Consider the following 23,977-nt stretch of genomic DNA (forward strand, 5'->3'; position numbering starts at 1 on the left):
CAAGATCAAACGTTCCCTACTTTACAATGAATATAACGAAGGGGGTCTAAAAATGCTCCATTTGTCATCTTTTAATGATGCAATGAAAATTACATGGGTTAAAAGATACCTTGATTATCAAAATGAAAGTAAATGGAAAATCTTTTTGAAATCATCTCTCAAAAAGTTTGGCGGAGACCACTTTTTTAAGTGGAATATTTGTTCAAAGCACATGGTTTTTAATGAAAACATAGATCCATTTTGGAAGGATGTTCTTACTGCGTGGTGTCATTACAAGTACTATAATCCAGTTAAGTTTAAGGAAATCATTTCACAACCCTTATGGTTTAACTCTCACATTTTGATTGATGGTAAACCGATTTTTGTTGAAAGGTGGTTTAAAGAAAATATGATATATATAAAAGATATATTAAACCATGACGGGTCCTTTATACCGTTTGATCAAGTGTTACAGAAGTATGGTTCAGATTCATTTCTAACCTATTTTTCAATATTAGCTGCCATTCCTAAGAATTGGAAAGATACTATAAAGCATGGTGACTGTAAACATGATGTTTTATTGTTGTTGAATGCAAGCGATATTCTTTTGAATGACTTCCTAAGACTGAAAAAAGTTTCAAAATTATGTTACCTTCTTTTTTTGAAAAAACATACAATTTCAATATCAGAAACAGATCACCAAAATAAATGGCAATCTGATTTATCAGTTGATTTGAACAGCTCGTTAATATGGAAAAATCGTTTCTCTTTGATTTACAAATCTTCAAATGAAAATAAAATGAGAAATTTCCAATTTAAGTTCATTCACAGGAAAATTGCGACTGAATATTTGCTATGTAAAATGGGGATTCATGAATCTCCTGATTGTAATTTCTGTGAAACCTATCCACAAACCTTATTACATCTCTTTTTAAAGTGTGAGATTGTGTGTAAATTCTGGAACGAAATATTTTCTTGGCTTAAAGATAAACAATTTCGACAAAACATGTTCTCTGAGGAAGAAATTTGCTTTGGGACTTTAATGATTAATAATTTTTATTTAGTAAACACAGTTATACTCCATGCTAAATATTTCATTTTCTCTTGTAAGATACAGAACACGATTCCCAAGTTTCAGCCTTTCCTAGTTTCTGTTAGACATTTAGAAAGAACAGAACGTATTATTGCTTTCAAAAAGAATCGTCTCGAATTCCATGAGAAAAAATGGCAAGTGTTTAGAGACTGAAAAAGTAGGTGTTCATTTTTTTTTTTAATCTCTCCTGTACTGAATGTTTGTTTTCTATATTTGCATATTTTATGATTGATTTAATTTTGATGTTTCATGCATGTAATTATTTTCTTGACATGTAAAACTTGTGAATTGTGAAATAAAGATGGAAAAAAAAAAAAAAAAAAAATAAAGTCTACTTTTTTTTTGGAATGGGTTTAATGTAACTCACTCCTCATAAACAGCAGATAAAAGACATACTTGAGTGCTGATTATGCATACATATTATTTGAATAATTGTTTCTTAACATCCTAATGGAAGTAGGAGCAATAAAACTCTACCCATACAATATCAGTAGGCCTGCAATCTACTGTAAAGTTGTGAGATTAGCCACAATCAATTAGTTGTTATTATACAGTGAAAGTAGCAAAGCGCCAAATATTAATTATCTGTGTGCATGCATTCTGGTTTAGTAAATTTGCATTAATAATTACCAGCGCTACTTACAACAAAATGCATACATGGGTAATAAAACGGGATTTGATTCCAATTGCACTGCTCAATGAATGCACATTTTAGAAGCCTTCTCTGTTCTTGAATTGAATAGTTTAAACTGATCCATTAACTGTGTAAAAGGCATGGAATCAAATGTCAATCTTCATAGGCAGCAACGATGCCTTCGTCCTCATCACTGTCTACGTCCATTGCATCAGAAGGCGCGCACACCTCTTTGTAAAAAGCACCTACTTCCTGAATGAAGTTGCGTGGCCCATACCCTACTAGCGGGTCCACTTGTAGCTCCACCCCCATCGCTCGTAGAAGATTTGCTACATCACGCTGCTTCGCTGGCTTTACACAGCTTAACAATTGGAGCTGATTGACCAGAAGAGTACTCCATCTCTTTCCTCTCTTCAATATGGTGTACTCATCTCCAGGTGCACTATAATACTTGGCGACAGTGACTGGGGCTGGAGCTGGTCTCATGTAGATGCGTTTGGCCTCTGTAATTTTGAATGGCAGGCGTACTTCATTAGGTTGCCCAGACGTTTCCTACTAAGTACAAGGATGGATCTGAATCTTCCGGAGCACACCTCCACATTTTCCCCTTGCTGTGTCGTTATCTGTAAATTAAAAGTGAAACATTGTTAATGGACATTTCCAGCTACCTGTATTATAAATCACAAAAACCGTACATGAAAAGTTTATTTTTGTTGGTTTCATTTAATCTAAATAAACAAGTTTGTAATACTAAGCATAGGCCCCCCCCCCCTCCCACCAACTGTCCTTGCCTATACTGCTCGTGCATGTTATCTACATACAGAATTGCATTGCGCGAGTGCACATTTTTTGCACAGTGTGACATGCAGTGTATGTTGATTGCGCGAGGGGAATTCGTGAATTCACTTTGACCCAGTTGTTTATGGTTCAACCGACGCTACCCGGTATAAAATAATAACAACATTACGACCTACATGTAGTTTGACATGTGTAACATAGATAGCATATTAAAAATTACAAAACATGTAAGCCCCTCCCCCCCCCCCCCCCCCCCTCCCCAGTAGCAAGAAAAACCCCAGCGACTAAACAACTCAATTAAATTTAACAGAACATTATTGCAATGTGATAATTGGTATCAATTCTGGCAAATGATTTTTTTTTTTAATGACTCCATTAAAACTTACTTGAAATGTTGGGGCATAGTTCCGCTCTCTCCTTGGTTGTGGACCATTTCCTCGATGGCGCATGACTGGATTGAGTTGTAAGTGGCACATGATGAATGAATCTTGCTGCGGTTGTTCGAGTCTCTGTAGCAGTACTGGAAAGTATCTGTGATGTCTCCTTCTGTCAGCAAAGACGCCTTACAAAAGTCGTGAGGCATGTGCTGGCATCCAATGGCTGGTTGCTTCCCTCTTAATAAAACGAAAGTCATCATGGTAAACATCAAGTATTCCACGAAAACAAATTCCTCAAATTTAACAAAACACCAATTATGACTGCACTCAAATACAAAATGTTTGTTACAGACTTACAGCAGATATTTTCTTAATAGATGGAAAATTATCATTACACTTATGCTATGGCATGATGTAACAAAGGCTTGTGAAATATCCATAAACTACTGCACAAGGTCCAGGGCAGATAGTGACCAAAGCCAGTGACCAGTGACTGAAGCCGGTGAAGGCGAAGCCGTGGCGCGGCAGTAAACACGTAATTTACCCTCACGGCCTCAGTTTGATTACAAAATTGTATCTAGTAATCCGTTTTGGTTAAGCCTTGACCTCATACTACATGCAAACAGAATTTCAATAGTCTTAGTTAGACTATTACCTATTAGTATTACAATTCATTCAATGCAATATAATGCAAATGCATCTGCACTTAATTACACACTAACACAAAAATGAGTAAGTGAGACTGAACTTACCAGGAGCGGTGTTATGATCTTCCTTGTTCTGGTTTTTGGCCCATTATTTTTCATTACGCTTCCTTTTTCTTGGATTGTTGGTTCTCTCAACTAGCATCCCTCCCTCATCCATGCTGCTACGTGAGCTAAAGACTATCAAAACACTGTAAATACTGCAGAAATAGGATCGATGTCGATGCAAGCAGCAAGCTAAAATCTGTTGTCAATCCGGGTCACTGGAACAATACTGCGCTCTGATTGATCAAAACACACAAGGTGGATATAGCGCCTTTTGGAATTAAACACTTTTGGATTTAGCGCCTTTTGGAACTAAACAAATTTTTTTTGTCAATTTTTTTCATATTTCTGAAAATTATTTTGAGAAAAGGAATGGTGATTTAAATGCGCATGTGCAACCGGTATGTACTCATACTAATAACTCCATTTTGGTAAAAATGGATTTAGCGCCTTTTGGAATTAAGCTCTTCATATTCTGATTTAGCAGTCATAAATGTGTCACTCATAAAAAAATATTATGAATATAGCAATATGTAATAAATACAAGTACATGTGGTTCAAGTCAACTCTTTTTGTAAATATGCCTCAAACTATCTTCTGAAGGAAATATAATTAAAAACAGTGAAAAGTTACAACCTGTTGGGCTGTGTTAAATCCATGGACAAGATTATATAAATATTTTGAACAGTTTTTAAAAATTACTACAACTGTACTTTCTTAATCTACATATAGTTACAACTGAGTTACTAAAGAAGAACAAATGGGTAAGTGGAATGACGAAAGCCATCTGGAACAGATAAGTTACAGTTATACTGTCATTGAACATACAACCTGTATAAAGCACATTTAAAGTTAGAATATAAAATACGAATACGAATATGTGGATCCCGAGGAATTTATCATACATATTAAAAACTTCATAAACACATGGAGTTTTATGGTTAACAATGTAGACATCGATGCATGCTAATACATATATACAGTGCACAGTTTAGTTCCTGCATAAAGAGGTAAATAAGAATGAGAATGAGAATGATCCTGACTGAAGAAGTCAACAGGCCAACATCACATTCATGCCGTAAGGCAATATGCACATTCCCAATAATTTCATTACACTGAGTCGCCACCATATTCGTAATCTCGAAAGATCAGCTTTGCTTCGTATCATCTGTTTAGTTGTATTACCATTTCGCTTGGATGACAGTACAAATACTTTGCCATCAAAAGACCAAGCAGCTTGTACTTTCTCACAGGACTTTGCTTCATGTAGCAGGTCAAAATTCCTAGGAGTAAGGTCCTCATAGATAGCAATCCCTGTTCCTTTCAGCGAAGTTCGATGTTTGAGGAGCATCTGCCTTATGCGATACGAGGACAATTTAGCAATGATGCCACGACTTCTTGTTTTGTCCTGGGGAAGCCTACCTACACGATGAAATCTGTCTATCTGCTCAAGACGCAGGTCCACATTCATTTTCTTTGCTACCGAGATAATAATATCATCTGTATTTTCATTCTTCTCTTCTTTAACTCCAAAAATACGACCATATGGGAAATATACTGGGTGTGTCTTTGTCGATTTACATTAGGCATTCGAACTGTCAATCACCAAATTCTCATTAACAAACTTTCTGATATTGGATCCCAAGGAACCTTATTAAAATGGTTTCAGAAAATATCTAATGAAAAGACGTATAAGAACTTCCGTAGGGTCAATTTTCTTGATTACGGAGTACCTCAGGGCTCAGTACTTGGGCCACTACTATTTCAAGTTTTATTAACGATCTGCCAAGGGCTTTCACGAAATGCAATGTTATATAATTCTTTGATTCTGTGATATATTGTGTGATTTTTGTGTGTGGTTATTTTGGGAATAAAACGAACAAACAAACCGTGTGGGAAGAGAAGTGACAATAATCTTTGAACCAAAGCAAGTGTGCATTTCTTCACCTGGGTAGAAGCAACAGAAAGGACAGTTACTGCATGAAAGGAGGAGAAATCGAGAAATCCGATCTTGAAATAGACCTAGGGATACAAGTAAATGTTGAACTTAAGTGCCATTAACATATATCTATGACAGTAAACAACGCGTACCAACTCCTTTGAATAATTATAGGTACCTTCACCAGGCTGGACACTAAGACTCTACCCCCTCCTATTCAAGACAATAGCAAGACCACACTTGGAATATGGTAATATCCTATGGTGCTCACGCTGGAAGGAAGTTGGTTACAAGGTTAAAAGGGTACAGAGGAGAGCGACAAAGATGATGCCAGAGACAAGAGAACATCCCTGCACAGACAGACTAAAGAGTTTTGATTTACACTCCCTTTACTATAGGAAAAGGAGAGGAAAAGCATTTGCAGTTTCCAAAATACTGAAGGGCTTAGTAAGGGCGGATCCAAGTCACTCCTTCACCATATCACCCAATACTCGAACTTGAGGTTTTTCAGCCACATAGTGCTTTTCGACTGGAATAGTCTCTCTCAAGAAATAATAGACTCAAAATCCTTCGATATCTTCAAAATCAGACTGGATAAGCACTGGTGGTCTGAGCGATTGAAGCTAATCTAATTTAATTAATTTAAGTAATAAATGTATTTTAGTTATGGAATGTTTCCTTTTCTTCTGAAAATTGAAGACAATTTGGAACGCCATATAACATAGTTCTTCTTCACATTTAATCTCCGAAACTTAATTTATTTCTTTTGTACAGGTGATCCAGGTTTGCGGCTCTCATATGGACCTATTTAGTATTCAGGCTGGGTAGAGGTCAAGCTGGCAAGTGGCAGTTGGAGTAAATTTTATCCTTATTATTATGTTAATAGTCATCGTTATTGGGATTTGTCTGGGATCTCGAACATCTGTCGTCAGTTTAGATTCGGGGAGCTCAACTGGTGAGACAGTTTTGAGTATATCGTCGCCGTTTTCACGAACCGGCACAGCCCAACGCGCAACGAAATAAGTACATTCTGAGAAAAACGCGTTTTACGTTTAGCCCGTTTTGAATTCGCCAGAAACATGCCTTATGTCAAATTTTATATCACAAAATACATATCAATGAAAGGAAAATATTCTGTATTTTCTATACATTCCATTTGTTAAGCATAATGACAATTACTATTAATATTACAAAGCTTTGGACTCTCGTGCCGGTTCGTGAAAATATTATTTTGCTGTTTACGTAGCAAAAATATTTTCACGAACCGGCACAAGCCACTGTGTCGTTTTTCCTATGTAACTTTACGCGCAAGACAAAAGCGCTCGCGCTGTCTTAGCGCGTATTTTATTTTCACGAACCGGCACAACCGCCTGTGTCGCGTCGTCTAGGTCTTGTAAGCGCAAACATATTTTCACGAACCGGCACAGCCCATTGACATATAACGGCGCGTGCCGGTTCGTGAAAATATGAATCGTGCTTTTTGGCTCGTGTGTCGTTTTTGTCATTTGTGTAACCATGGATATCTCAAAAACTAAAGCGTTTTGGATGCTGAAATTTGGTGAGATAAAAGATTGTTGATAACTTATGCTAAAAATGCAAACAAAAAAAAAACTACATTTTGAAGGGATTTCGGTGGCTTGTGCCGGTTCGTGAAAACGGCGACGATATCAGCACGTACAATATGACAAAGGTGACGAGATGTCCTTACGGAGTTGCACACCACGAGAGCTGCATATTTTTATTATATAAATATGTATTTTTTTGATTTTTTTTGTTGGGGGGGGGGGGGGGGTTAATTATCATATTCAGTATTATATATACAGTGCCGCCAACCAGTACGACTTTTATAAGTAAATATGATAGTACGATTTTTTTTTTGTGTATGGAAAATTGCCCATTCTCTCCTGTAAAATATCCTACAAGCATCTCACATCGGCAATTTTGGGATGTCCATTGGTTCATTGAAGACGCCAGTCATGACGAAATCATGCAAATTCAACCAATGATCCATAACAAATGTTCTTTCTGCATATACATGTAGGAACTTATGCAAAAAGGCAGCCCCCCCCCCCCCCCCAAAAAAAAAAACAAACAAACAAACAAACAAACAAAAAAAAAAAAAAAAAAAAAAAAAAAAAAAAAAAAAAAAAAAACGTAAAAACGCTGGTTCGTGGTGAGAAAGTACTTATCGATTCAAAAAAGAATAGGTTTTTTTTTGTTCAGTTGAGGTTGGCAGCTCTTGATCCGCGTATCAGTCCGTGTTTTTTTCCAGTAAAATACTAAAAATACAACTTTTGAGATTAAAGAATATAGTTTTTTACTTCCAGAGGTTGAATGGTCTGCCTGTATGAGGCGGCTGCTTGGTTATTTTAACATGATATATGGACGTCAATAGGCCAATTTACACATATCAATCACCATTTGGAAAGTCATCGATTTTTTGACAGCCATTAATACTACTGGAAAGATCCCCTTGTTTGCTATTGTCTTGAAAGTGATTATTAGCGCCATATACTATAAAACCGTCGACATATACTAGGGTAGTACGTCTCACGTAAGATCGAACCATCTCAAATATAACGTTAGTTGGCGCCATCGTCTGTACAGCCCGCGCCGTATCAAATAACGGCACCGATCCTTGGCCAAATGCACCTAAAATATTACTTTGGTAGATAGATTTATCCCCATTGTAAGTTGCTTCTACACTGCAATATTAGATCGTCGATATTGTTCACATCGATAATTTTTTTTAACGCCTGCCGAAATTTCACTTATTTTCGGTAGTGTAAACGCCCTCTCTTTAGATTCGGGACGATTCCAGCTTTTTCTCTAGAGACTGTACCATATTTCGACTTGGAAATGAAGGAAGTATAAATAAATAATGTTTATGTAATATTCGCCTTGCTATGATCCATTACCAGATGACATTGGCGCTTTTGTAGATGACTCCGTCCCGGAAGCTAGAAAGCAAACTCACATTAATTTGGTGCTGATTACTATAATCGGTGCATACATAGGTTAAGATGAAAACCATTTGCGTCGACTTGTAGTAGCGGCTCCGACTCCTACTCGAATGAAGTGAGCTCAACTGGTGGGATATTTTTGAATATAGCAGCACGTACAGTATGACGAAGGTAACGAGATGTCCTTACGGAGTTGTTAAAACCACAGAGCTGCATATTTTATCCTAAGGAAATTCATATTTTGGGGTTTATTATTATCTTAAACAGTATGATCAAAATGACAAACAAACAATTTAAGATCCATTGCGGGGGTTCCTGAGTGTATCAGTAACCCATATATGTAAGAATGCTGTTTAGTTGTTTCATAATGCTATATGGACGCCAATGTCCTGATGATGATTATCATCGGCGGAATCCAATATAAAACCGGCGACATAACATAGGCACAGTCTCACTTATAATAGAATCAAGCTAGGAATCTTGGTGTAATATTTGATTCTGCCATGTCACTTGAAACCCATGTTTCAAATTGTGTTAAACTGGCCAATTGTAATCTACGTAATATCCGTGCAATTAGGCAATATCTCTCACCTCAATCCACCCAACAGTTAATACATGCTTTTGTTACTTCGCACCTTGATAATTGCAATTCATTACTCTTTCGACTACCCGCCAACCAAATTAACCGATTGCAAAAAGTTCAGAATGCTGCTGCTTGCCTTGTAACTAACACCAGAAGATCATCACATATCACTCCTATCTTGAAATCTCTGCACTGGCTCCCTGTTCAACAGCGTGTGATCTATAAAATTATACTATTACTCTTAACCTATCGTGCACTAAATGATCTAGCTCCGTAATATATGTCATCCCTTCTATCACCCCACTCTGCAGGTCGTTCTGGTTTACGTTCATCACATAATATTAGACTTAAAGAAATACGTACCAAAATATTTTTTTTTTTTTTGTTTTTTTGTTTTTGTTTGTTTTGTTTTGTTTTTGTTTGTTTGTTTTTTTTTTTTTGGGGGGGGGGGGGTAGAGCATTTGCATCAGCAGCTCCTTCTTTGTGGAATAAGTTACCTTTCTCTATTCAGACGGCCAACACTCTATCTACTTTCAAAACTGGGCTTAAAACTCACCTGATGCTCAATGCATATTGTTAAATTTCAATGTTCTTTTTTTATACAATGCATGCAAAACAAACAATCACACTGTGCCACATTGTATGTACCTTGGCACAGTGGCGTAATGAGCAAAAACGTTTGGGGGGGGGGGCTGACAAAAAAAATCCGAATCACCCCCACTCTAACATGCAGGCCCCGCTGAACGTTTCTCAAAGTTGGGTCTAGGGGCAAAGGTCTAGGGGCCCCCGAAGCTCAAGGGGTATGGGCATCAGTGACGGATCCAGGAATTCCTTACCGGGTGGGGGGGGGGGGGCACAAAATGGCATGGGGTGAAATATACATGTATGTAAAACGATGAAGCGACAGAAAGAGGCATTAACGGCGAGGGAGCGGAGCGACCAAGCAGGGGGTGGGTCTGGGAGGAGGTTCTGGCCCCCTCCCAGAATAAGAAACATTTGCAATTTTAGAACCAAATTAGACGCAATTTCAGGCACTTCCTGGAGTAATATGACGTAAAATTGCTTTCTCCTACCCCTTCCAAGAGTAGGGATCTTTTGCAATTTGAGAACCACATTTGGCGCATTAATGTCCACCGGCACTTCGTGGAAAAAAAGAGGCCTTCTGATTGGTTAGAAGTTAGAGAAAAGTGAGACGTTGTTTAAATTATGCTTTGATGCCGCACAATGCACAAAGATGGTGGTCCGGTACTTCACCAGTAGTACTGGCAAAAATTATCTCGAGTGTATAAACTGTGTCGTTATCAGGGGCGTCGCTAGATCTTTTTCAGTGGGGGAGGCGGGGAGGGTGTAGAGGCAGCCGATTACCGACAAAACGAGTCACCAATATTATTACCGACAAATATAAAAATGCCAATTTCCAAATATCTACAAATTAACCCTATAAACCCTGGGCCAGGAACTAAGTTATTTTTCAGTTTTTCCACTCCCGCGCAAAGCGCGGAAGCTTTGACACTTCATTAAATTATTAGAGAAAGAAGACGATCCGTTGTACTGTTCTCGACTCTTAAAGCTTGTTTCGCCCCTTCGGCGCAAAGCGCGGAAGCAATGAAGTTATATTTATTTATTAGAGAAAGAAGACAATTTATTGTACCTGTCCCGACTCTTAATCCTTGTCTGAATTCAGTTTCTTCCCCCTCCAGCGCTTAGCGCGGAAGCTTTGACGTTTCAATACATTATTACTCTAAATCCTTGTCTGAATTCATTTTCGCTCATCCCGTGTGAAGCGCTGAAGCTTTCACGTTTCATTAAATTATTAGAGAAAGAAGACGATTCGCTGTATCGTGTTCTTGTCTGAATTCAGTTTCCCCCGTCCCGCGCGAAGCGCGGAAGCCTTGACACTTCATTAAACTATTAGAGATAGAAGACAATCCGTTGTACCCTTCTCGATTCTTAATTCTTGTTTCGCCCCACCCGCGCGAAGCGCGGAAGCTATGGCGATTTATTTAATTATTAGAGAAATTAGACGATTCATTGTACCAGTCTCGACTCTTAATCCTTGTTTGAATTCAGTCCCCCACCCCCGCCCGCGCGAAATGTGGAAGCTTTGACGTTTTCAATAAATTATTACTTTTACCCCTTGTCTGAATTCACTTTCGCCCACCCTGCGCGAAGCGCGGAAGCTTTCACGTTTCATTAAATTTATAGAAAAAAGAAGACGATTCATTATACCGTTGAACCGTTCTCGACTCTTAATCCTTGTCTGAATTCCTCCACCCCCCCCCCCCCCCTTTCGCGCAAAGCGCGGAAGCTTTGACGTTGCATTAAATTATTGGAGAAAGAAGACGAATCGTTTTATTGTGTCTTTGTCTGAATTCAGTTCTCCCCTCCCACGCGAAGCGCGAAAGCTTTGTCGTTTCATTTAATTATTACTCTTAATCCTTGTCTGAAATCATTTTCGCGTTTCATTAATTATTAGAGAAAGATTAAGGCGATTCGTTGTACCGTTCTCGACTCTAAATCCTAGTCTGAAATTAGTTTCCCCCCACCGGGGGAACGCTCGTTCGCAAATCTGTGCATGCTCAGCCCGAGTGGTGGGTAGCATGTTATCTCCCAGTACGCAGTGCTTTGCACAGTAGCTTCTGGAAAGGAATTAGTGTTATTGTTAATGGCCATTATAAGGCCCTTAGTGACTATAACAAAACATATGCTCTTCCTGGCTATTCAGTTGGGAATGGGTCAGTTTGCAAGAAATAATGGAGAAACTAGCATTTTGTTGAAAATCATGTGATATCACGAACATTTATACATTACTTGTGAAAATAAGTCATGGTTGAATTTTATTTGGGGGTGGGGGCGGGGGGGGGGGGGGGCTGGCGCCCCCCAAGCCCCCCCCCCCCCCCACACCGGTACGCCAGTGCCTTGGCACTATGAACTTGTATGATCTAATGCAAGTTAACATTTAATTTTTCTTTAATCTTAAGTATGTTGAATATTAATTTAAATTATTTGTATGCGCCTTGAGCATCTCTAGAGATGGATATGTTGCGCTTTATAAATATTGTTATTATTTATCATTATTATCAACTCCCAAAACGTTGGTTGTCTGCATTGCCTGTACAGCCGGCGTCATCTTACATAACGGCCTTTGATACATGAATTTCATTGTTGTAGCCTTTTTTGCCGCCGACCCCAAAAATTATATATAATATTTTTCAAAAATGGAGGCCATAGAAATTACATGTATTGAAGTACTATTCGCTTCGCCGTATCATTTTTATGATATGAACAAAAAACAGTCCGGTAGCAGATGAAATTGGCGCCTTGATTGATTAATTTTTTATTTCATTTCATATAAAAATTGTTTTTGTAGGTTCCCAAGACTAAATATAATATGAACATTATTTTCATACGCCATTTTAAAGTGTCTTAATAATCACAGTAAAATAAAATAACATATTTTCATGAACCATTTTAAAGTAGATAGGCCTAACCCTGTTCCCGGAGGCTGGAAAAAAACTCATATTTGTGTTGATCTTCATAATTGGCGCTGATTTAAGTTTTAGTGCAAAATTAACCAATGCAGTGTGGAAGCGGCTTTTGTTTTTGTTTTGTTAAGGAATGTTGCAGGCGTCGACTTGTTTGTACAGAATTATCCCGGACTCTAAAAAAGTGACTTCAATTTATTGAGTAAAGGAAAGGATAAAATAATTCCCCCGAATGGTTTAACATGTGTAGTATGATGTATTGAGTACCAAAAGCAAAAAGTTTGCAGCTTAGACACGAATCTGATCAGTATTCAGGATAGGTAGAGGTCAGGCTGGCAAGTGGGAGTTGGAGTAAACTGTATCTTAATAATCCTTATGGTTATTGGGATTTGTCTGCCTCTCAGTATATCTCGAACATCTGTCGTCAGCTTGGATTCGGGGAGCTCAACTGGTGGGATAGTTTCGAATATAGCAGCACGTACAGTATAAAAAAGGTGACGAGATGTCCTTACGGACTTGCGCACCATAGAAGCTGTATACTTTATCCTAAGGAAAATCATATTTCGTGTTTATTTTCATTATATTCAGTATGATCAAAACGACACACGAGCAACCTCTATATTTAAGGCGGCTGCTTGGTTTCTTCATAATGCTATATGGACGTCATTGCCTGAAAATAGTTATCAGTGCCATCTTATATCAAACTTCCGACATATAATAAGCACCGTATTTAATAGAATCGAACCATTTCCCATAACGTTGGTTGGTGACATCCGATGTACAATCCCTCGCTACCTCAAAATCCATCGTCAATCCTTTGCTGGATGCCATGAAGTTCCTTTGGTATATTTAATATCATCATCATACTTATCCTCTTTGCTCTAGACAACGATTACACCTCATCCATTTCAATTCGGAAATGGGGGCAATTGAAACAAATAATGTTTAAGTCCTATCCGCCTTGTTTTTATCATGTTAGTGGTATAGGCAACGATCCATTTAGCAGATGACATTGGAGGCTGGAAACCAATGGAGGCTGGAATCAGTGTGGAAGTACCTAATGGTAGATAAATTCCATAGGCGTTGAGTTGTCTTTATGGTATTTGACAAAATGACAAAAGCCATTTATAGTTAGGTTGAATCAGTGATGCATTATTATTGAATATGAATCTGCACTGAAGTAAATAGAGTCCCGTGCATCAAACTCAGTACGTATATATGACAGGTGAAATAAATGAGACAACCCTAATGTAAACCCTCCAAGTATGTCCAGTATTAGTATACCGACTGGGAAAAAAGGAACCAGGAAAACTCGCAGATAGATAACTAATTAATAGCGACGATAAATACAACTTCATCGAATTGAATGAATGTTACCCCGGGAGGTTTATGCAGTTATCATCATATTTTTAAAATAATTTGTTATTTATCATGATATTATTATTAATATTAACATTTTCATTATTTGTTATAATCATTTTCTACCTAGGTGAGGGGGGGGGGGCTCCAAACCAACTTACTTAGTCTTTCAAAACATGAATACCCTTCTATTAATTGATATTCCAGCCTAAGATTTTTCAGAAAAGCTCAAAATTAAGCAAAAAATGGTAATAACCATCCATTTTCACAGCTCTCACGCATGCTAAGCCTCACTCCTCGAAAAAGATAAATGTGGTAACGTGCTTTGATGACGCTACAACTAAGGACATTACAATATAATTGTAATTCTAATTAGGAATGACGAAGTGGCCAGAAATTTTCTGGGATTATCAAGTGCATATTTTTTTTCTCGATAAATGTTTCGTTTTTTCCCCCAAAATTAATACCATATAGTTTGTCTTTTTTAAAGACAGTTTAAGACCTAAATCACCCTTCTTTTCACCGAAAAGTCGCGAGCAGACGGTTTTGCTAAGACTCATACAATGGCCCTTTCATTATTTATCGTGCGCGTTCTTGTCAGCCTAGAGTCAGGGAGGCAGGGGGTGGGCGCTAGCCCCCAACCAAAAAAAAAAAAAGCCCCCTCCAAAAAAAGAAGAAAAAGAAAAGCAGTAACGGAGTATAGCTGGTTTGTATTTTTAACCTAAAATAAAAATAAAAATAATAAAACCTGAATTGAATCACATATAAATCATATTTCATTTAAAGCAAAGTGAAGGAACGGGAATTAAATTTCTAAACATTCCGCATGGCACCTATATTTATCAATGGAGGTTTTTTATGATAGCGATACGCACATATCGTGGAAATATTGTGAGAGGATAGGAAAGCGCGTGTGTTTGTTATTATAGGGGTGAGAAGACAAGAGCCCCTGAACGCTGGCGTGCTGATTGGGGGGGGGGGGTGGGTTGTTGCTAATTCGATAAAAGCGATTTACAATACGTTGCAAAAATTACATGATTACCCCGTATTTTTTTTTTTTTTTTTTTTTTAAGTCATACTCCTTTATGCGTTTGTTGGAAAATTAGGGCTCGGGGGATCGAGCTTCCGTAACTTTTTTGGAAAAATTATTTTAAAGTGAAAAGGAAAGAGAGGAAGAGAAAAAAAAACACGTGACCTGCCAACGTCCCAAATGAGGTATCAAAATATGCTCATCTGACCGTAATCAAATGCCTAAAACTCCTGAGCTTCCGGGGGCTCTGCAGCCTGGACACAATCAAGGGCCCTATGGCGGGCACCTGGATGCTCATCCGACCGTAATCAAATACCTAACACCCCTGAGCTTCCGGGAGCTCTACACCCTGGACCCCACCAAAGGCCCTAAGGCGGGCCCCTGGATGCCAATCTGACCGTAATTGAATATCTAAAACCTCTGAGTTTCTGAGTGAATATTTTGACCAAATCTAGGGGAAAACCCTATAATTTGCGGCCATTTTGGATTTATGTAAATTAGACACAATTAGTCCACTACACGGATAATGTAAGGTACATGATGTACCCCTACATTGCCCTACCAACAGCTCTTGTGTTTGTACAGATACTCATAAGGGCCAGTTTTTCTGAATACTTCTTGTTTTATTTTGTTCAATATAAAATGACATGATATTTGTCTAGTGCATAATGAATATCATCATCTGCTAAGGTAATAAATTGAGCATAAATTACATGTTCGATTGTGTGGGTGTGCGTGTGCGGGGTATTTGTTTTAGGTGTGTGATGGTATTTAATTTGATACAAAATTTACAACAAATCACTTTTCCTACTCCTTCAGTGCCACAACATCCTATATAAGTTGAAAAATATGACAAAATCTATGTAAAAATACTCGAAATAGCGGTCATATTGGATTTATGCAAATTAGGGACACTTCCACTACTTGGATTTTTTAAAACTTTTAGTATGTCATTTTGGGGACCTTACTAAAAAAATATGTTATTGCAATTTTTTTGACCTCAAATCACAATATTTCTAGCCTAAAATGTTATCTGTATACTTCGTATGTACTGAGCGTCGCGTACCTGTAATGTTTTCCACGCAGTGTCGTCATATGCTAGTGTGTTATACAGCTCCAAACTGGGTTTTCTCTTGAGCGGTCTAAGTAAATTATAAAGCTAGATTCCAGAATTATTGATGATTTCTAAGAGATATCATTGTCATTTTCGGAATATCCGTCAAGAACTCTTCTACATATTTTCCCGTTCAATTTTAAACCCGTTTTTATTGGAGGGGCCCTGTAAGGTAAATGCATAGATGAGATATGAAAGATATGAAACATGAAAGATAACCTCATTGATGTGAATGGATGTGCAAGCGCTTGTTTAAAAATACACAAGTGTAGTGCATTTTAGCAAAGAAAATGCAGGATTAGCCGAAACTTACTTTGGGAACCATGTTGCCAAAGCAAATTCAATCCATGGATTGACCCTTCGAGCAGAGCTGAGAATACAGCTGCTGCAGAGGTTATTTTCTAAACTTTAAAGATACTATGTCCCTCATGAAGCTAACATCAAATTCAGTAGAACTTTGCAGGAATTATGAATATGTCATGTCTGTCCTATCTGTGAAATTTAAACGTTAGCAGTGTCCTAATATTCAAATTATGCAGGGAAACCCGTTTACTTGCTAGACTTCACGGTCAGACACTATTGAGTGACAGACTGGCTTTTTCGTATTTAGTAATAACATACATAAATTGAGCTGTAAAGGGTACATGAGCATTTGTCTACATCAATAACCCACTTCTTGCGATGGCCAAAATTGAACTGATTCAATATTTGCGCAGCATAAAACGTATGACCATTTGATACAATGGTGTGAAAATCAGACTTTTAGTCTTACTGGCTCTATAGCTTTAAATATTTAAATATTTTCTTCATTTCTACGAGGTTCATGAATAGTGTTATGAAATGTTAAAATATAAAATACATTAGCATTAAATTTCTTAATCAGTCTTGGTTGTACATATATGAATAATTTTGAATTAAAACTTAACACAAATGCTTATAAAATAGGTGTCTGATAAGTAACCATTTGTAAACTTTAGTTATGGTACATAATGAAAATTGAAAACGATTCGTAACGCCGTTATATAACATGACATTTCTCATTTAACTCTTTATGCGCCACTTAAAAAACCCCCCTGTGCCACATTCTTTTAGGGTCACACATTTCGAGGGAATCTTTATTGACTCTGCTGAATCAAGAGGCTATAACTCTTCACTGGATGATCATGATGAAAATATTGTGCAGCAAAGTTGTAGACCGGAAAACGTGCTTTTCGATGAACCGTCATTTGTTATATTTTGAATTATCATTTTTATAATAATCATAATTATATAATGTTTAATTTTTCTTATTTACGGCAGTTTTTTATCCCTCTAGAATTTCTTATTTAGCAATGATAAGACATCTTCAAATCGAATCTATTAGAAAGGTGGACTTCTTACCTTTCTTTACATACCTTGCTCAAGTATTCTAACAATTCAGAAGGTTAGTATTTAGGTTGTTGAAGAAAAGAAGTTCAATAGGGAGAGACTTGAAAGTACCCCGCTCAGCCACCCTTGACAATGGGCTAATCTGCCCATTGAAATCCCTATTACCCCAGGTTATTGTCAATGTCCGGTTTAGCGGGGCATGAAAAGGGACGTCGTGGGGATGTTTTTCTTTGTTGTGCCATGATAAGTCAATAAGAAATAAGAGAATGTTATTGATTTTGCCCACTGGTATGAGCATGTAAAAATGGTATAGGCATAATATATTATATGTGATATACATGACATAATCAGCATCTTATTGAAATGTCTCATTATGAATGTTCACCGCATCTGTTCTCTCACCTTCTTTACCCCTCAATAAAATTGATTTCAAGTACATTTATCACAGCCATAGATATACAAAGAAAGAATGAATCAATCTTAAAATATAAACTATATTGCATTGTTTTCCATTTACTTTATTGTGAGAGAGCTTATTATCAGAAATGATTGACGAGTGGAGTATGCAATGAATAAAATATGGAGAACGGACGTGAGAGACATTATGAGAGAGAAATAGTGATATGAAATGAAAGGACTTTACTGTGAATAAAGATTATAAGAGAAAGAGATAAAGATGACGGCAAGACAGGATACATATTGATACGAAAATAACAATAATAATGAGATAGAGATGACGGAAAGAAAGAGAGTAAACACTGATAGCATAAGAATGAATAAAGATAATAAGAGAAAGATATAGAGATGACGGCAAGACATAGGGTACATATAGATAGGAAAATGATAATAATAATAAGATAGAGATGACGGAAAGAAAGAGAGTAAACACTGATAGCATAAGAATGAATAAAGATAATAAGAGAAAGATATAGAGATGACGGCAAGACATAGGGTACATATAGATAGGAAAATGATAATAATAAAAAGATAGAGATGACGGAAAGAAAGAGAGTAAACACTGATAGCACAAGAATGAATAAAGATAATAAGAGAAATATATAGAGATGACGGCAAGACATAGGATACATATTGATAGGAAAATAATAATAATAATAGGATAGAGATGACGGCAAGAAAGAGAGTAAACACTGATAGCATAAGAATGAATAAAGATAATAAGAGAAAGATATACAGATGACGGCAAGACATAGGGTACATATAGATAGGAAAATGATAATAATAATAAGATAGAGATGACGGCAAGAAAGAGAGTAAACACTGATAGCATAAGAATGAATAAAGATAATAAGAGAAAGATATAGAGATGACGGCAAGACATAGGGTACATAATTATAGATAGGAAAATGATAATAATAATAAGATAGAGATGACGGAAAGAAAGAGAGTAAACACTGATAGCATAAGAATGAATAAAGATAATAAGAGAAAGATATAGAGATGACGGCAAGACATAGGGTACATATAGATAGGAAAATGATAATAATAATGAGATAGAGATGACGGCAAGAAAGAGAGTATTACACTCATAGCATAATAATGAATAAAGATAATAAGAAAAAGATATACAGATGACGGCAAGACATAGGGTACATATAGATAGGAAAATGATAATAATAATAAGATAGAGATGACGGAAAGAAAGAGAGTAAACACTGATAGCATAAGAATGAATAAAGATAATAAAAGAAAGATATAAAGATGACGGCAAGACAGGATACATCTTTCTTTCATTAGTTTTATTCATTCTTATTCTATCACTGTCTACTCTCTTTCTTGCTGTCATCTCTAGCTCTTTCATTAATTTTTATTCATTCTTATTCTATCAGTCTACTCTCTTTCTTGCTGTCATCTCTATCTCTTTCTTTCATTATTTTTATTCATTCTTATTCTATCACTGTCTACTCTCTTTCTTGCTGTCATCTCTATCTCCTTCTTTCATTTTTTTTATTCATTCTTATTCTATCAGTCTACTCTCTTTCTTGCTGTCATCTCTAGCTCTTTCATTAATTTTTATTCATTCTTATTCTATCAGTCTACTCTCAGGGAACACTTTTATCACTAGAGTCTTCGTCACTGCTCGATTCGTCGGAATCAGAGTCCATGCTCCATGCTTCCATAGTAACAAGATCTCGAGCCTCCTCTACACTAAACACACGTTGACGTTTTCCAGCAGGTGCCATCGTAACATCAGTAAAAAAAATCCAAAGAAAACCGCTAAATACACGGTAATTTCGAATGTAACACTATGAAGAAAAACAGTTTACCGGAAAGTGTGCGATGTATACAATGTAAACAATAGTAAACGCAACGCGTGGCTACACACTGCGAGCGGTATTATGAATGTCTAATTGACTCGTATACATCTGTGCAAAAATGCGAAGTTGGCACGCCTACGTCCGTGCAAATCGGCGAACAAAGCAAACAAAGAGTTAATCTCCGCAACTTTCGTTTATTTTACTTATACAGGTGATTCGGGTTTACGGCTTTCTTAATACGGACCTGATCAGTATTCAGGGTGGGTAGAGGTCAAGCTGGCAAGTAGCAGTTGGAGTAAATTGTATGGTAATTATGGGTCTGGGTATGAGTATATGTCGAACATCTGTCGTCAGCTTGGATTTGGGTAGCTCAACTAGTGGGATAGTTTTGAACATAGCAGCACGTACAGTATGACAAAGGTGACGAGATGTATGGAGTTGTGCACCACCAGAGCTGCATATTTTATCCTAAGGAAAATTAAATTTAAGGTAGGGGAGGAGATGTTTTTTTTTTATCATATTCAGTATGCTAACGATGACAACATTTTTTTCTAGATCCATTGTGGAGGTGCCCGAGCATGTGTGCATCCGTGTTTAAAATTAAAACAGCCCAAAAGCAAATGCAATAAATTATCAATAATTCATTGCATGGTGCCCTGATCCCCAACAGGAACAAAAAAAATCGTCTGTGTGGCCATGCCTTGAACCATAGTGCATTGCCCTACAGGGGAATATTTCCTGTTGGGAACCGGAGGAAAATGCAATTAATTATTGATGATTTATTGCATTTTTCGTATTTTGTTGGTATTTATGGGGGCGGTACCCAAGCCCCCGATGTGTGCAGTCATGATTGAATGGCAAAACAACAACATCGTTACTGTGAGGCCCCAAGATCAAAACCGTGTCGATGTGATATACAGTGCGTCCCCCAAAAAAAGAAATCGAGAACTATCGATGTTTTATTATAACTTAGTCACATTTATAATTAATAAATGACACATTTTTGGAAAGCTTAGATCCTCCTCATTCATTTGATATAACTCATATGATGCATATTTCATGCTTGCGTGATTAAAGTGAGTATGAAGAGAGGGAACCAAAAAGTCATTTGGCGGGCGGTATCTGAATGTCAAAGAGACGATCCCATTTCTAAGAAGTTGAGTTTCTGCCCTTTCATATGACACCAATGAGCAAGGAATGGCAAAGTTATGTTTGTTTAAAGTAGTGCTTGCATTTCCATAATTTTATCAAACGAATTCATTTTCACTGGCTCCCTGCGGTAGCAACAAGCAGAATTGACAAAAGACTTAACTCCGTTTCGTTGACAATCAGCCATGCACGAAACGGAGTTAAGTCTTTTGTTTATTCTGTTTGTTGCTACAGCAGACAAAAGTACTTATCGATCTAAAATATTATTTTTTTTTTTGGGGGGGGGAAAGAATAGGAGTTTTGTTCAGTTGGGGTTGGCAGCGCTTTCCCCCCGTATCAGTCCGTGTTTTTTTTTTAAATTCAATTTTTTTTCCAGTAAAAGACTAAAAATACAACTTTTGAGATTTAAGAATAGAGATTTTGAATTCCAGAGGTTGGCAGGTCTGCCTGTATTTTTGAGGCGGCTGCTTGGTTGTTGATACATGATATATGGACGTCAATAGACCCATTTACACATATCAATCACCATTTTGAAAAGTCATCGATTTTTCGGACTGCCATTAATACTACTGGAGAAAATTCCTTTGTTTGCTATTGTCTTGATAATCATTATTAGCGCCATATAATATAAAACCGTCGACATAAATTAGGCTAGTACGTCTCACTTAAAGCCCGGCTCACATAGTAGCGGCAAAGACCCCGCGAAAGCCGACGGACGTGAAAATCACATAATGTTAATTGTAAAGCGACGGCAAAAGCGGAAAACCAAGATTCGCTGACGGGTGGGAGCAAACTTCAGCGACAACACGACGGCAAGGGACGAATGGCTGCGGCAGGGAACGGCGGCTGACGGTTGGTTGCGGCGACGATCACGTGACTCAACGGCCGACATCAACGCCTGTGTGTGCGCGTCACAATGACGTCACAAAACGAGAACAATCGCACCTAAAGTTTAAAATCGTGGACCGTCGTTGCAAAATCGTAACCCATCGCAGACCACAATGCCGCAGGTACTCGCAAACCACCCGCCATCAACTGTTATCAACCATTACCATCCGGCCAAAATTCGCAATCCATCGTTGCACTAAGGTAACTGGAAAGCAAACTCACATTAATTTGGTGCTGATTTCTATAATCGGTGCATACCTATATAGGTTTAGATGATAACCATTTGCATCAACTTTAAGTTGCGGCTCCGACTCCTACTCGAATGACGGAGCACAACTGGTGGGATAGTTTTTTAATATAGCAGCACGTACATTATGACGAAGGTGACGAGATGTCAATAGGGGTTTTTCGTTTTACACGACGAGAACCTGGACCGCCACGTGTGACATCCTTTTAAGGTAATGTGACGTCCTTTTTAAGGCACTCATTGTCGTAGCCTTTTTGTGCCGCTGACCAAAAAAATCTAATATTTTAAAATGGAGGCCATAGAAGCTACTAATGTTGAAGTACTAACCGCCTCGCTGTATCATTTTTATGATATGAACAACAGCCCGGTAGCAGATGAAATTGGCGCCTTCGTAGATAACCCTATTCCTGAGGCTGGACTAAACTCAAATTGGTGTTGATCATTATAATCGGCGCTGACCTAGGTTTTGGTGCAAAATTAACCAATGCAGTGTGGTAGCAGCTTATGTTTTTGTTTAGTTAAGGAATGCCGCAGTCGTCGAATTGTTTTTACAGAATTATCTCGGACTCTAAAGAAGTGACTCTAATTTAGTGAGTAAAGGAAAGGATGAAATAATTTTTAATTAAGTTGAATCAGTGGCGCTGAAATATTGGATAATGAAAATAAATCTGCCTTCAGGTGCGTCGAACTAAACATGTATATGAAGAAAAAAAATCTGTGTGCCCATGCCTTGAGCCATAATGCATGGCAGTCAAGAGGATTTTTATGTTGGGGACCGGGGTAAAATGCAATAAATTATTGCAAATTTATTGTATTTTCTGTTTTTTATTTTATTTATGGAAACTGCCCCCTACCCTAGCCCCCGCTGCGTACAGTCATGGTTCAGTGACAAAACAATGGCCTCAGGATCAAAACCGTGTCAAAGTGCTATATTAGTGCCCTTTTGTGGGACATTAATCCTCATTACTGTCATTTATGACTCGAGAGCGTAGGTCCCCTTGTTAATAAGCATAGTAGCATACACCTGCTTTAGCAGTTCCGCAAAACACACATTGGCAAGTTATTATTCAATAAAATCTGAGAATGTGTACTATTATCTATATCTATCATTTTTAAATAATTTTAAAAATAATTCCATAAATTGGGGTAAAACTAAAATATTCCACCTTTATGAGCGACAGTGTACTACCAGTATGTACCAGTATTGATACCAACTGGGCCAAAAATGAATCGGGAAAACCCACAGATAGACAACCGAATTAATAGCGGCGATAAATACAACTAAACCGAACCAATGGATTGAATGTTACCCCGGGTAGTTTATCCATGATCCAGTTATCATCAATTTTTTATATTTGTTATTATTCATCCTGTTATTATTATCATTAAACTTATAATTGTTATTTTTATGATCACTTTTCGGAGGGGGGGGGGGGGGCAAGTTGAGATTAAGGTAAGTGCGTAGATTTCAATTTCAATTTTATTTATTTCCACAGATTCATAAAGTATAATTTACAATCAAATTGAAAGCATTACAACAAAAGATGAACCTGCAGAGGGGGTGATCAACAACCACAGAGGTTTTTCGGGGATCATCCCCTGCTTAAAATTACACTATCAAAATACAGTAGTTTTTTAATAAAATTAAACAATAATACATAACAAAAAACATGTATAGATATTACATGCAAATATATCTCTAGGGTGAGTAGTAGTGGGTTGGTGGTACCAAGAAATACAATATATAGAGGAAATGAATGATATGCAGGAAAGAAATAGTGAGAAAAATAGAAAGAACGACCGTACAAACTGAATCTTAAGAGTTGGATACAAGATAAAATATTGTTTCAACTTTGACTTGACAGAATAAAGTATGGCCTATTGCGACAGCAAAAATGATAGATTACCTCATTGATGTAAATGAATGTGCAAGCGCCTGTATACAA

General features: G+C 37.4%; 1 long non-coding RNA gene across 1 annotated transcript; it reads right to left on the minus strand.

Moving 5' to 3' along the window:
- Positions 1-1,434: 1,434 nt before the first annotated feature.
- On the minus strand, positions 1,435-3,771 carry LOC105440105. The gene is made up of 3 exons (XR_004064505.1): positions 3,634-3,771; positions 2,891-3,116; positions 1,435-2,329 (listed from the first exon to the last, which is right to left on the minus strand). It is a non-coding gene; the product is annotated as an uncharacterized LOC105440105 (long non-coding RNA).
- Between the last annotated feature and the right edge of the window lie 20,206 nt (positions 3,772-23,977).

This window comes from Strongylocentrotus purpuratus, unplaced genomic scaffold (genome assembly GCF_000002235.5).
Source record: "Strongylocentrotus purpuratus isolate Spur 01 unplaced genomic scaffold, Spur_5.0 spur5_scaffold_17, whole genome shotgun sequence".
NCBI classification, from domain to species: domain Eukaryota; kingdom Metazoa; phylum Echinodermata; class Echinoidea; order Camarodonta; family Strongylocentrotidae; genus Strongylocentrotus; species Strongylocentrotus purpuratus.